The following is a 14396-nucleotide window of genomic DNA, read 5'->3' on the forward strand; positions in this document are numbered from 1 at the left end:
ATTTACGTAGCTAAAATAAATAGTTCAGATGATTCTTCCTTCACCCATAAGGAAGATATTTTCATTTGGCCTTCATCCAGAAAGTCGAAGTCAATGGAACTAAAATTTCCAGGAGTATGTATTCTGGTTGATAATCTTTTATATAAAGCTACTGTAGTCATTCATACTAGGTTATAACTTTTTTTCAAAGGAAATTACGAAATTTAAGTATTCTTTTCTGCACAGTTACACATGCTCCCCCCCCCTTTTTTTTTTTTTTTTTTTTTCTAAAGAATAGGCTGTTTTTCTTTAACCATAAGGAAATAATTCAGTGCATTATAAAACAAAAACCTTTCACTAACCTCTCTATTGCTAAGCCATGTTTCCATATCTTTTGGGGGGAAAAAAGACATTCAGACTGGAAGATAAATATCTGACACAAAGAAATGTACTGCAGAATCAGCAGCTGGTCATCTGTCTGGAACGTTCTCTCTTCTCTCTCTTTCTCCCACTTTTTCTTTTCTTCACCTTGGAAATCTTAGAAGTATTTTTGTGTGTCTGAGTGGAATGATGTCATCAATTTCCCTACCATCTAGGACAGGATATAAAGAAAGTATTTTAATAGGGAGGGCTTCAAAACATTAGAATGATTCACTGTGTAAGTTTGTGGTCTTTTAAAAACTAGACAGATTTTCATCAGTCTGGGTAATTTGCTTTCCAAAAAAAGAGGCCTAGTAGTGATTTCTTTGCCATGCTTTCTAGTTCCATAATTCTGTGTTGTGTATAGTGATCTCATTCATTCAGGAAATATTTATCAAATGCTACTATGTGCAAAGTGTGGTATCACTTCTTGTGTGAAATGGAAACGCTCTCTTCCCACTTAAGTAAAGCCTATTTTGCTAATTTGCTTCAGTACATTGAATAATACCATTATGATTAATTATCTCCTGATATTTTATTAATATTTACAAATATATACTGAGGGCTGCAAATGAAGCAACTATTCTTCCTGACCTAGAAGAGTTTGCAATATAATTGCAAAGGAAAAAAAATGCATACAGGAAATAACCAGAGAATGAGGCCAAAATAATACAAATAGTAGAAGGTGTACAGTGATGAAGATTGGTTTTATCCAAGAATGTTTGTAGAAGGAGATGAGTTCTAAGGGAACATATAATCTGAATGTGCAATTGTCATATTTCTAAGATCAAGCCAATGACTTCTGAAGATCATCTTAATTAAAAATATTTAAAAGCTAAAAGCCTCAATGCTTCTGATGGAGATTGGCTTTCAAGCATTGAATGAAGAAACCCAGCCCATGTACTAAAAATGGAGCAGCAAATCTCAGGCAGTCTTTTGGCAGAATGCCCTGGGGCTCATGAGGGTTTACCATGTGGCAAATCAGCTGCTACTTCCGATAGCTCCACAATGTCACAAGACTATCAGGTCTCAGTGCTGGAGTAGAATTAACCAGAAGAGCAAATGAAATTGCGAAGAATTTTGAAGGCATAGTTTTAGTCAAATGGTGTGCAGTGTGAAGTGTTACTCTTCTATTTACTCAGCTTGTTAACTATCTTAACTGGATCATATATCAGTACTTTCCAAGTGCCCCTCACTGGAAGTGCTAAACTGGAGTGTGATTCTCAGAGTTAATTGATAGAGGCACCATCTGGACTCTCTTGAAAAAGTTTCAATTTTAAAGAAGTCAGAAACAGCAAAAGGAGGCATTCTAGAATAATACCTCAGTGTTGACGTCTGGAGCTTTTGCTCTTCTTTGTCTTTCTGTTGAAATTAGAACAACCTAAAAGAAACCACACATTTGACAGGCAGTGTTATTCAAACATTTTCAAACGTATGACGGAGAGCATGAATATTCCACTCTGCAAGCACCTGATGCTCCCTACCTTGGCTGATTTCTTCATTTGGCTTTGGAACTCCTCTGTAGTGTGTGTTAAGTTTGAGAGGTTGAAAAACACTTTTGGAATTGCTTAATCCAGGTAAAGCAGTTGCACATTCAAATCCCTGTGTTAATATTTCATTCCTAAAAGTTTTCAAGCTGGAATCATTAGAATGCTTTTGGCTGTAAGTGATAGGACGCAAATTCAAAATGGCTTACACAATAAAGAAATATATTGTTTTATATAAGAAAATATTTAAAGGAGGACTCAAGGTTTTGCCTGGGGACCCTTTTCCACATGTTGGCTTTGTCTTCTGACCATAGACAAGCTGCCCACAGTGGTCCAAGCATCCTCTCTGGTGAGACACCAGCAGAGAACAGAGACACTACCCCCATGCCTCTTCCTGAGCAGGGAGGAACCTTCCACAGAGCTTCTCGGCTGATACCCCTGACACCTCATTTGCCAGAGCTGGGTCAGCTGTCCATTTCTGAGACAGCCACTGGCAAGAGAAATGGAATTGCCGTTAATAGCTTGAAGTAATTATTTGGGGTGGGCTGTTCTAGAAGAGGAGTTTCACAAACAACTGTCTTAGTGACAGCTTTATTTGAATAAGCCATAATATATTTGTTTTAAGAATAAGACAAAGCCAAGGTTCCTAGAGGAGAAGGGAGTGGTTATATCAAAATAATCTGTGGAGACTTTTCCAATTAGACCCACCCTAATCTGCAGAGTTATTTCAAACTAGACATGGTCCAGTTTACGTGGCTCTTTTCTTAAAACCCTCACCTCCCACTACACACACACACACACACACACACAGATAGAATAGAAAAACACACACACACACATAGATAGATAGAATAGACACACACACACACCCCGCTACTGGTTATTTTGTTTAGTTTTTTAGAGATAGGGTCTCACCTTGTTGCCCAGGCTGCTCTCAAACTCCTGGCCTCAAATGATCCTTCTGCCTTGAACTCCCCAAGTGCTGATATTGCAGGCATAAGCCACCACACCTGTCCCTTTCTCCGTTCTTAACGGGATTGATATTTCACTATTAAGTCCTATGCTGTAGATATTTATTATAGATGCCTCTTAACAAGTTAAGGAAATTCCCTTTTTAAAAAAATGTTTAATGTTTCATTTAAAATCTGGTCACTGTGTTGAGTACAATTGCTTCTGCTTTAGTTATTACTAAAGGTAATAACTGAAAATAAAATAAAAATAACTGAAAGTAAATATAATAAAAGCCTGAACTTTTATATTTATTTTCAGTAATCTTACTTGTGTCACATTGCCTCTAGGTGACAGTGTTAATTCATTTCACTGACCTCTCAAATTTAGATAAAGAAAATGCTAACAGGGACCTGAAATTTGCTCACATGGGAATCTGGAGGAACACAGGCAAATCAGGTGGCTCTTGCAGGCACTCTTATCAGCTGAACATGGCATTTTGCCATGAAAAAAGATTTGCTGCCTTTAAACTCCTTCAGGGGTATGATAAAAGGAGATATTTTCTGTTTGGCTACTCATATAAAATCACTATTACCCCTGAAGTTTCCAACTAAATACTGACACACACTTAAATTTGGAGATGGCACAGAAGAAAACACCATTTGAAATACAGAACATCTTTCATTATTATCACAATTATTTTATTCACAAGACTAAGTCCAATAACACTTATTCTTTATAAGCATTCAAGAATATCATTTAAGCTGGGGAAAGCTATTCTATTTAAATAGGCACTTGGAAAGAGAGTGAGGAAGATAACATATACCTTCTTCATGTAACATTCAGAGGGGTTGAGAGCTTTTAAACCCTCTTTTTCAAGCCAGGTGCAGTGACTCACACCTGTAATCCCAGCACTTTGGAAGGCTGAGGTGGGTGGATAACCTGAGGTCAGGAGTTCAAGACCAGCCTGGCCAACATGGTAAAACCCTGTCTCTACTAAAAATACAAAATTAGCTGGGCATGGTGCCGCACACTTGTAATCCCAGCTACTCAGGAGACTGAGGCACAAGAATTGCTTGAACCCAGGAGGTGGAGGTTGCAATAAGCCGAGATCGTGCCACTGCACTCTAGCCTGGGCAACAGAGCAAGACTCTGTCTCAGAAAAATCATAATACAACTAAAAAACAAATAAATCCTCTTTTTCTGAAAGGAAGCAAACTGTGTACATAATTACACAGATTTGCTTTGATTCATTCAACAAACATTTTCTGAAGTGCCAAACACTGTTCTAAGCTACAGGGATGCTGCAGGGAACAACAAAGCTAAAGGTCCCGGAACCCTCATGTGCATATTCTAGTAAGAGTAGCAGAGAATAAGCAGGTCATAAGCTTTATGTGTCTTCTGGTGTCTAAGGGCTATGAAATAAAATATAGCTGGGGATAGGAAGTGGGCAATTGAGGAAGGGCTTCCCTGAAGAACTGTTTTTTGATAAAAGAGGAAAAGGTACTTCAGGCCAGGCACTGTGGCTCATGCCTGTAATCCCAACACTTTGGGAGTCTGAGGTAGGAGGATTGCTTGAGGCCCAGAGTTGAAGACCAGCCTGGACAACATAGTAAGACCTCCATCTCCACAAATAATTTAAAAACTAGCTGAGCATTGTGGTATATGCCTGTAATCCCAGCAACTCAGGAGGTCGAGCTGAGAGGATCGCTTAGGCCCAAGAGTTTGAGGTTTCAATGAGCCATGATTGTGCCACTGCATTCCAGCTGGATGAAAGAGGGAGACCCTGTCTCAAAAAAAAAAAAAAAAAAAAAAAAAAAGAGAGAGAGAGAAAAAGGCACCTTTATACTAAAAACTCTCAATAAACTAGGTACTGATGGAATGTATCTCAAAACAATAAGAGTTATTTATGACAAACCCACAGCCAATATCATACTAAATGGGCAAAAACTAGAAGCATTCCCTTTGAAAGTAGGCACAAGACAAGGATCCCCTCTCTCACCACTCCAATTCAACATAGTATTGGAAGTTCTGGCCAGGGCAATCAGGGAAGAAAAAGAAATAAACGGTATTCAGTTAGAAAAAGAGGAAGTCAAATTGTCTCTACTTGCAGACGACATGATTTATATTTGGAAGACCCCATCATCTCAGCCCAGACTCTCCTTAAGCTGATAAGGAACTTCAGCAAAGTCTCAGGATGCAAAATCAATGTGCAAAACCCACAAGCATTCTTATACACCAATAACAGACAAACACAAAGCCACATCATGAGTGAACCCCCATTCACAGTTGCTACAAAGAGAATAAAATACCTAGGAATACAACTAACAAGAGATATGAAGGACCTCTTCAAGGAGAACTATAAAACACTGCTCAAGGAAATAAGAGAGGAAACAAACAGATGGAAAAACATTCCATGTTCATGCTTAAGAAGAATCAATATTGTGAAAATGGCCATACTGCCCAAAGTAATTTATAGATTCAATGCTATCCCCATGAAGCTAACATTGACTTTCTTCACAGAATTGGGGGAAAAAAAACACCTTATAATTCATATGGAACCAAAAAAGAGCCTGCATAGCCAAGACAATTCTAAGCAAAAAAAAAAAAAAAAAAAAAAAAAAAAGAAAGCTAGAGGCATCACACTACCTGACTTCAAACTATACTACAAGGCTACAGTAATCAAAACAGCATAGTACCTCAGAAATAACACCACATATCTACAATCGTCTGATCTTTGACAAACCTTACAAAAACAAGCAATGGGGAAAGGATTCCCCATTTAATAAATGGTGTTGGGAAAACTGGCTAGCCATATGGGGAAAGCTGAAACTGGACCCCTTCCTTACACCTTATACAAAAATTAACTCCAGATGGGTTAAAGATTTAAACATAAGACCTAACACCATAAAAACCCTAGAAGAAAACATTGGCAATACCGTTCAGAACATAGACATGGGCAAGGACTTAGAGACCAAAACACCAAAGCAATGGCAACAAAAGCCAAAATAGACAAATGGGATCAAATTAAACTAAAGAGCTTCTGCAAAGCAAAAGAAACTATCATTAGCATGAACTGGCAACCAACAGAATGGGAAAACAAATTTTGCATCTACCCATCTGACAAAGGACTAATATTCAGAATCTACAAAGAACTTTAAAAAAATTTACAAGAAGGCCGGTGCGGTGGCTCACGCCTGTAATCCCAGCACTTTGGAGGCTGAGGCGGGTGGATCACGAGGTCAAGAGATCGAGACCATCCTGGTCAACATGGTGAAAACCCCATCACTACTAAAAATACAAAAAAATAGCTGGGCATGGTGGTGCGTGCCTGTAATCCCGGCTACTCAGGAGGCTGAGGCAGGAGAATTGCCTGAACCCAGGAGGCAGAGGTTGTGGTGAGCCAAGATGGCACCATTGCACTCCAGCCTGGGTAACAAGAGCAAAACTCCATCTCAGGAAAAAAAAAAAAAATTTACAAGAAAAAAATAACCCCATCAAAACATGGGTAAAGGATATGAATAAACACTTCTTAAAAGAAGACATTTACGTGACCAACAAACATATGAAAAAAAGTTCATCATCACTGGTCATTAGAGAAATGTAAATTAAAACCACACTGAGATACCATCTCACACCAGTTAGAATGGTGGTCATTAAAAAAATCAGGAGACAACAGATGCTGGAGAGGATGTGAAAAAATAGGAATGCTTTTTACACTGTTAGTGGGAATGTAAATTAGTTTAAACATTGTGGAAGACAGTGTGGCAATTCCTCAAGGATCTAGAAACAGAAATACCATTTGACCCAGCAATTCCATTACTGGGTATATACCCAAATGATTATAAATCATTCTGTTATAAAGACACATGCATAAATATGTTTACTGCAGCACTCTTCACAATAGCAAAGACTTGGAACCAACCCAAATGCCCATCACTGATAGACTGGATAAAGAAAATGTGGCACATATACACTGTGGAATACCATGCAGCCATAAAAAAGGATGAGTTTGAAGGAGGATCCAAGATAGCCAAATAGGAACAGCTCCAGAGTGCAGTTCCCAGCAAGAACAGCACAGACAGTGAGTGCTCACCGCATTTCCAAACAAGTTTTCACTGCCCACAGGCCAGGAGATTCCCAGGCCTAAAAGCACCAAGAGTTTTTAGCACAGTGGTTTCTGCTGGTGCCAGGTCAGCATGCACAGAAACTCACACAAGTCTGGGTGGCTGTTTCTACTGGTGCCTGGAACACTTGGGAGACAGAGCCGCCCATTCAACTGAAAGGGAGGGGGCTGAGACAGGGACCCTGGTGACCCGGCTCAGCAGGTACACCCCCACAAAACAAGCAATCTGAAACACTCTGGATTGAGTTTTGCAGCAAGCACATCTGGACCCAGGACCGTTCCAGCTCAGTGGGAGTGAGGGCATCCCCCACTACCAAGGCAGTCCGCAACTAAAAGGCAGTTCACACAGCAGCTGGGCAGAGCCTGCGGCAGCTTAGCAACACCTCTGCTGGCAGACTGTGACTATACTACTCCATACGGGGCAGGGCATCTATGAAAAAAGGCAGCAGCACAACAGGAACTTATAAATAAAGCCGACCTCCCTAGGACAGAGCACCTGGGAAAAGAGGCAGTTATGAGTTCAGCTACAGCAGACTTAAAGGTAATTGCCCAGCAGCTCTGCACAAAACAATGAAGCTCCCAGAACAGCACTTGAGCTCCTATAAGGGACAGACTGTCTCCTCAAGCAGCTCCCTGACCCCCATATACCCAAAGAGACACCTCTAAAGGAGAGCTCAGGCTGATATCTGGTGGGTACCCTTCTGGGACGAGGATAGCAGATGAGGAAACCAGTGGCAACCCTTACCATTCTGCACCACCTGCGTGTGATCCACAGGCAAGCAGGCTCTGGAGTGAACCTCCAATGATCCTGCAGCAGAGGGTCCTGACTGTTAGAAGAAAAACTAAGAAGCAGAAAGAAACAGCTTCAACATGAACGAAAAGGACATCTGCTCAGAGACCCCATCCGAAAGTCACCAACTACAAAGACCACAGGTAGTTAAAGCTACTAAGATGGGCAAAGAAACCAACACAAAGAGGATGGAAACACCAAAAACCAGAATATGTCTCCTCCTCCAAGGGATCACAACTCCTCACCAGCTAGGAATCAAAAATGGAGAGAGAATGAATCTGATGAATTGACAGAAACAGGCTAACCCAATATAAAGAAACTAAGAACCTTAAAAAAAAGGTTAAATGAGATGGTAACTAGAATAAACAGCTTAGAGAAGAATATAAATGACTTGATAGAGCTGAAAACAGCACAAGAACTTCGCGAAGCATACGCAAGTTTCAATAGCCAAATTGACTAAGCAGAAGAAAGGATGTCAGAGATAGAAGATCAACTCAATGAAATAAAATGAGAAGGCAAGAACAGAGGAAAAAAGAGTGAAAGCAATGAACAAAGCCTCCAAGAAATATGGGATTATGTGAAAAGACCTAATCTCCCTTTGATAGGTGTACCTGAATGTGATGGAGAGAATGAATCCAACCTGGAAAACACTCTCAAGGATATTATCCAGGAGAACTTCCCCAGCCTAGCAAGCCAGGCCAACATTCAAGTCCAGGAAATACAGAGAACACCATAAAGATATTCCTCAAGAAGAGCAACCCCGAAGCACACAAGGGCAGATTCACCAGGATTAAAATGAAGGAAAAAATGCTAAGGGCAGCAAGAGAGAAAGATTGGGTTACCCACCAAGGGAAGCTCATCAGACTCACAGGGGATCTCTCAGCAGAGACCCTACAAGCCAGAAGAGACTGGGGACCAATATTCAACATCCTGAAAGAAAAAAAACTTTCAACCTAGAATTTCATGTCCAGCCAAACTAAGCTTCATAAGCGAAGGAGAAAGAAAATCGTTTACGAACAAGCAATTCCTGAGAGATTTCGTCACCACCAGGCCTGCATTATAAGAGCTCCTGAAAGCAGCACTAAACAAGGAAAAGAACAGCCATTACCAGCCACTCCAAAAACATACCAAATGGTAAAGAACATTGACACAATGAAGAAAATGTGTCAACTAATGAGCAAAACATCCAGCTAGCATCAAAATGGCAGGATCAAATTCACACATAACAATATTAACCTTAAATGTAAATGGACTAAATGCTTCAATCAAAAGACACAGACTGGCAAATTGAATAATAAGTCAACACCCATTAGTGTGCCTAAAACAGGCAACTGGAACACCTGGGCAAGAATTGACCATTCAAAAAAAAAAAAAAAAAAAAAAAAAAAAAAAAAAAAACAGACTCTGAGTCAGGTGATCAGGCTCAGCTGGACCCACCCCCACAAAAAAAGAAAAAAAAAAAAAACCAGCAATTGAAAACGCTCTGGGTTGAGAGTTTCACAGCAAGCACAGCTGAACCCTGGACGGTACAACTCTGTGGGGGAGGGGCATCTGCCATTACTGAGACACTCCACCACTACAGAGGTAGTCCACCATTGCTGAGGCAGCCTGCCATTGCTGTGGCAACCTGCCATTACAGAGAGAGTCCGCCGTTACAGAGACTGGCCATCATTGCCAAGGCAGTTCTAACTACACCCATACAAACAGAACTGCAGGGAAGATCACACGGCAGCTGAGCAGAGCCCACAGCAGCTCAGCAAAGCCTCTGCAGGCAGACAGTGACAAGGCTGCCACCTTGCTGGGCAGGGCAGCCCTGAAAAAAAAAAAAAAAAGGCAGCAGCATAACGGAAACTCATAAATAAAGCCCTAACTCCCTGGGACAGAGCGCCTGGGAAAAAAAAAAAAAAAGGAGTTTATGAGTTCTGCTGCAGCAGACCTAAACATACCTGCCCAGCATCTCTGAATGAACAATGGAGCTCACAGCTCAGCACTTGAGCTCCAATAAAGGACAGACCGTCTCCTCAAGCAGATTCCTGACCCCCGTATGTCCAAAGAGTCACCTCATAAAGGAGAGAACACATTGACATTTGGTGGGTATCCTTCTGGGACAAAGATAGCAGAAGAAGAAACTGGTAGCAACCCTTACTGTTCTGCAGCTGCTGCAGGTGATCCCCAGGCAAGCAGGGCCTGGAGTGGACCTCAGTAGTCCTATAGCAGAGGGGCCAGACTATTAGAAGGAAATGTAAGAAACAGAAATAACTTCATCATCCACAAACTGGAAGTTAACCCAGAGACCCAATCTGAAAGTCAGCAACTACAAAGAAGACAGGTGGATAAATCCACAAAGATGAGAAGAAACCAGCACAAAAAGGTTGAAAACACCCGAAACCAGAACACCTCTCCTCCTACAAGGGATCACAACTCCTCACCAGCAAGGGAACAAGGCTGGATGGAGAATGAGTTTGATGAAATGACAGAATCAGACTTCAGAAATTGGGTAACAAGAAACTTCAGTGAGCTAAAAGAACATGTTCTAACCCAATGCAAAGAAACTAAGAACCTTGAAAAAAGATATGATGAAATGCTAATGAGAATGGACAACATAGAGAGGGATATAAGTGAATTGACGGAGCTGAAAAAAACAACACGAGAACTTCGCGAAGCATGCACAAGTTTCAACAGCCGAATTGACCAAGCAGAAGAAAGGATATCAGAGGTCGAAGATCAACTCAATGAAATAAAATGAGAAGGCATGAATAGAGAAAAAAGGGTAAAAAGGAATGAACAAAGTCTCCAAGAAATGTTATACTATGTGAAAAGACCTAATCTACGTTTGATAGGTGTGCCTGAATGTGATGAAGAGAATGAATCCAAGCTGGAAAATACGCTTCAGGATATTATCCAGGAAAACTTCCCCAACCTAGCAAGGCAGGCCAATATTCAAGTCCAGGAAATACAGAGAACACCACAAAGATATTCCTCAAGAAGAGCAACCCCAAGGCACATAATCAGATTCACCAGGGTCGAAATGAAGGAGAAAATGCTGAGGGCAGCCAGAGAGAAAGGTCGGGTTACCCACAAAGGGAAGCCCATCAGACTTACAGCAGATCTCTCAGCAGAAACCCTACAAGCCAGAAGAGAGTGGGGACCAATATTCAACATCCTTAAAGAAAAGAACTTTCAATCCAGAATCACATATCTAGCCAAACTAAGCTTCATAAGTGAAGAAAAAATAAAATCCTCTGCAAACAAGCAAGTACTCAGAGATTTTGTCATTACCAGGCCTGCTTTACAAGAGCTCCTGAAAGAGGCTCTACACATGTAAAGGAACAACCAGTACCAGCCACTCCAAAAACATACCCAATGGTAAAATGCATCAACACAATGAAGAATCTGCATCAACTAACAGGCAAAACTGCCAGCTAGCATCAAAATGGCAGTATCAAATTCACACATAACAATATTAACCCTAAATATAAATGGACTAAATGCCCCAATCAAAAGACACAGACTGGCAAATTGGATTAAAAAGCCAAAACCCATCGGTGTGCTGTATCCAGGAAACCCATCTCATGCAACGATACACAAAGGCTCAAAATAAAGGGATGGAGGAAGATTTACCAAGCAAAAGGAGAGAAAAAAAAAAAAAAACAGGAGTTGCAATTCTCATCTCTGATAAAATAGACTTTAAAGCAACAAAGATCAAAAGAGACAAAGAAGGACATTACATAATGGTAAAAGGACCAATGCAACAAGAAGAACTAACGATCCTAAATATATACGCACCCAATACAGGAGCACCCAGATTCATAAGGCAAGTTCTTAATGACTTACAAAGAGACTGAGACTCCCACACAATAATATTGGGAGACTTTAACACCCCATTGTCAATATTAGACAGATCAACAAGACAGAAAATTAACAAGGATATCCAGGACTTGAACTCAGACCTGGAACAAGCAAACCTAATAGACATTTACAGAACTCTCCACCCCAAATCCACAGAATATACATTCTTCTCAGCACCACATCACACCTACTCTAAAATTGACCATGTAATTGGAAACAAATCACTCCTCAGCAAATGCAAAAGAATGGAAATCATAACAAACAGTCTCTCAGACCACAGTGCAATCAAGTTAGAACTCAGAATGCAGAAACTAACTCAGAACCGCACAGCTTCATGGAAATTGAACAACTGGCTCTTGAATGTTGACTGGATAAACAATGAAATGAAGGCAGAAATAAAGATGTTCTTGGAAACCAATGAGAACAAAGATACAACATACCAGAATCTCTGGGACACATTTAAAGCAGTCTCTAGAGGAAAATATATAGCAATAAATGCCCACATGAGAAGCATGGAGAGATCGAAAATTGACACCCTACCGTCAAAATTGAAAGAGCTAGAGGAGCAAGATCAAAAAAAACTAAAAACCTAGCAGAAGACAAGAAATAACTAAGATCAGAGCAGAACTGAAGGAGATAGAGACACAAAAAAACCCTTCAAAAAAATCAGTAAATCCAGGAGCTGGTTTTTTGAAAAGATCAACAAAATAGACAGACCACTGGCCAGATTAATGAAAAAGAAAAGAGAATAACCAAATTGATGCAATAAAAAATGGCAAAGGGGATATCACCAGAGATTCCACAGAAATTCAAACCATCATCAGAGATTATTACAAACAACTCTATGCACATAAACTAGTAAGCCTGGAAGAAATGAATAAATTCCTGGACACTTGCCACCTCCCAAGCCTAAACCAGGAAGAAGTTGAAAACCTGAATAGGCCAATAACAAGGTCTGAAGTTGAGGCAGCAATTAAGAGCCTACCACCCAAAAAAAGCCCAGGTCCAGATGGGTTCACAGCCAAATTCTACCAGACATACAAAGAGGAGCTGGTACCATTTCTTCTGAAACTATTCCAAATAATCCAAAAAGAGGGAATTCTTCCAAAATCATTTTATGAGACCAACATCATCCTGATACCAAAACCCGGCAGAGACTCAACAAGAAAAGAAAACTTCAGGCCAGTATCCATGATGAACACAGATGCAAAAATCTTCAATAAAATACTGCCAAACTGATTGCAACAGCACATCAAAAAGCTTATCCACCATGATCAAGTAGGCTTCATCCCGGGGATGTAAGGCTGGTTCAACATAGGCAAGTCCATAAACATAATTCACCACATAAACAGAACCAAAGACAAAAACCACATGATTATCTCAATGATGCAGAGAAGGCCGTTGACAAAATTCAACAGACTTTTATGCCAAAAACCCTCAATAAACTAGGTATTGATGGAACGTGTCTCAAAACAATAAAAGCTATTTACCATAAACCAACAGGCAATATACTGAACGGGCAAAAACTGGAAGCATTCCCTTTGAAATCTGGCACTAGACAAGGATACCCTCTCTCACCACTTCTATTCAATATAGTACTGGAAGTTCTAGCCAGAGCAATCAGGGAAGAAAAAGCAGTAAAGTGTATTCAAATAGGAAAGGAGGAAGTCAAATTGTCTCTATTTGCAGATGACATGATTGTATATCTTGAAGACCCCATCATCTCAGCCCAAAATCTCCTGAAACTGATAAGCAACTTCAGCAAAGTCTCAGGATACAAAATCAATGTGCAAAAATCACAAGCATTCCTATACACCAATAACAGACTTAAAGAGAGCCAAATCAAGAATGAACTGCCATTCACAATTGCTACAAAGAGAATAAAATACCTAGGAATACAACTAACAAGGAACGTAAAGGACCTCTTCAAGGAGAAGTACAAACCACTGCTCAACGAAATAATAGAGGACACATATGGAGAAACATTCCATGTTCAGGGTTAGGAAGAATCAATATCATGAAAGTGGCCATATTGACCAAAGTAATTTACAGATTCAACGCTATCCCCATCAAGCTACCAATGACCTTCTTCACAGAACTGGAAAAAAACACGTTAAACTTCATATGGAACCAAAAGAGAGCCCGCATAGCCACGTCAATTATAAGCAAAAGGAACAAAGCGGGAGGCATCACACTACTGGACTTCAAACTATACTACAAGGCTACAGTAATCAAAACAGCATGGTACTGGTACCAAAACAGAGATATAGACCAGTGGAACAGAACAGAGACCTCGGAGGCAACACAATATACGTACAACCATCCGATCTTTGACAAACCTGACAAAAACAAGCAATGGGGAAAGGATCCCCTGTTTAATAAATGGTGTTGGGAAAACTGGATTCCTTAAGGACCTAGAAATAGAAATTCCATTTGACCCAGCAATCCCATTACTGGATATATAGCCAAAGGATTATAAATCGTTCTACTATAAGGACACGTGCACACGAATGTTCATTGCAGCACTGTTTACAATAGCAAAGACCTGGAACCAACCCAAATGCCCATCGATGATAGACTGGACGGGGAAAATGTGGCACATATACACCATGGAATATTATGCAGCCATCAAAAACGATGAGTTTGTGTCCTTTGTAGGGACATGGATGAACCTGGAAACCATCATTCTCAGCAAACTGACACAAGAGCAGAAAATCAAACACCGCATGTTCTCACTCATAAGCGGGTGTTGAACAGTGAGAACACATGGACACAGGGAGGGGAGCACTACACACTG

General features: G+C 40.4%; 1 protein-coding gene across 14 annotated transcripts in view; it reads left to right on the top strand.

Annotated features, from left to right (window-relative positions):
- COL25A1 (collagen type XXV alpha 1 chain) overlaps positions 1–14396 on the top strand; it is a 527190-nt gene that overhangs the window by 491699 nt on the left and 21095 nt on the right. The window lies entirely within an intron of this gene.

The sequence above is a fragment of the Sapajus apella genome, unplaced genomic scaffold (genome assembly GCF_009761245.1).
Source record: "Sapajus apella isolate SASKATOON/1434 unplaced genomic scaffold, GSC_monkey_1.0 scaffold87, whole genome shotgun sequence".
Taxonomy (NCBI): domain Eukaryota; kingdom Metazoa; phylum Chordata; class Mammalia; order Primates; family Cebidae; genus Sapajus; species Sapajus apella.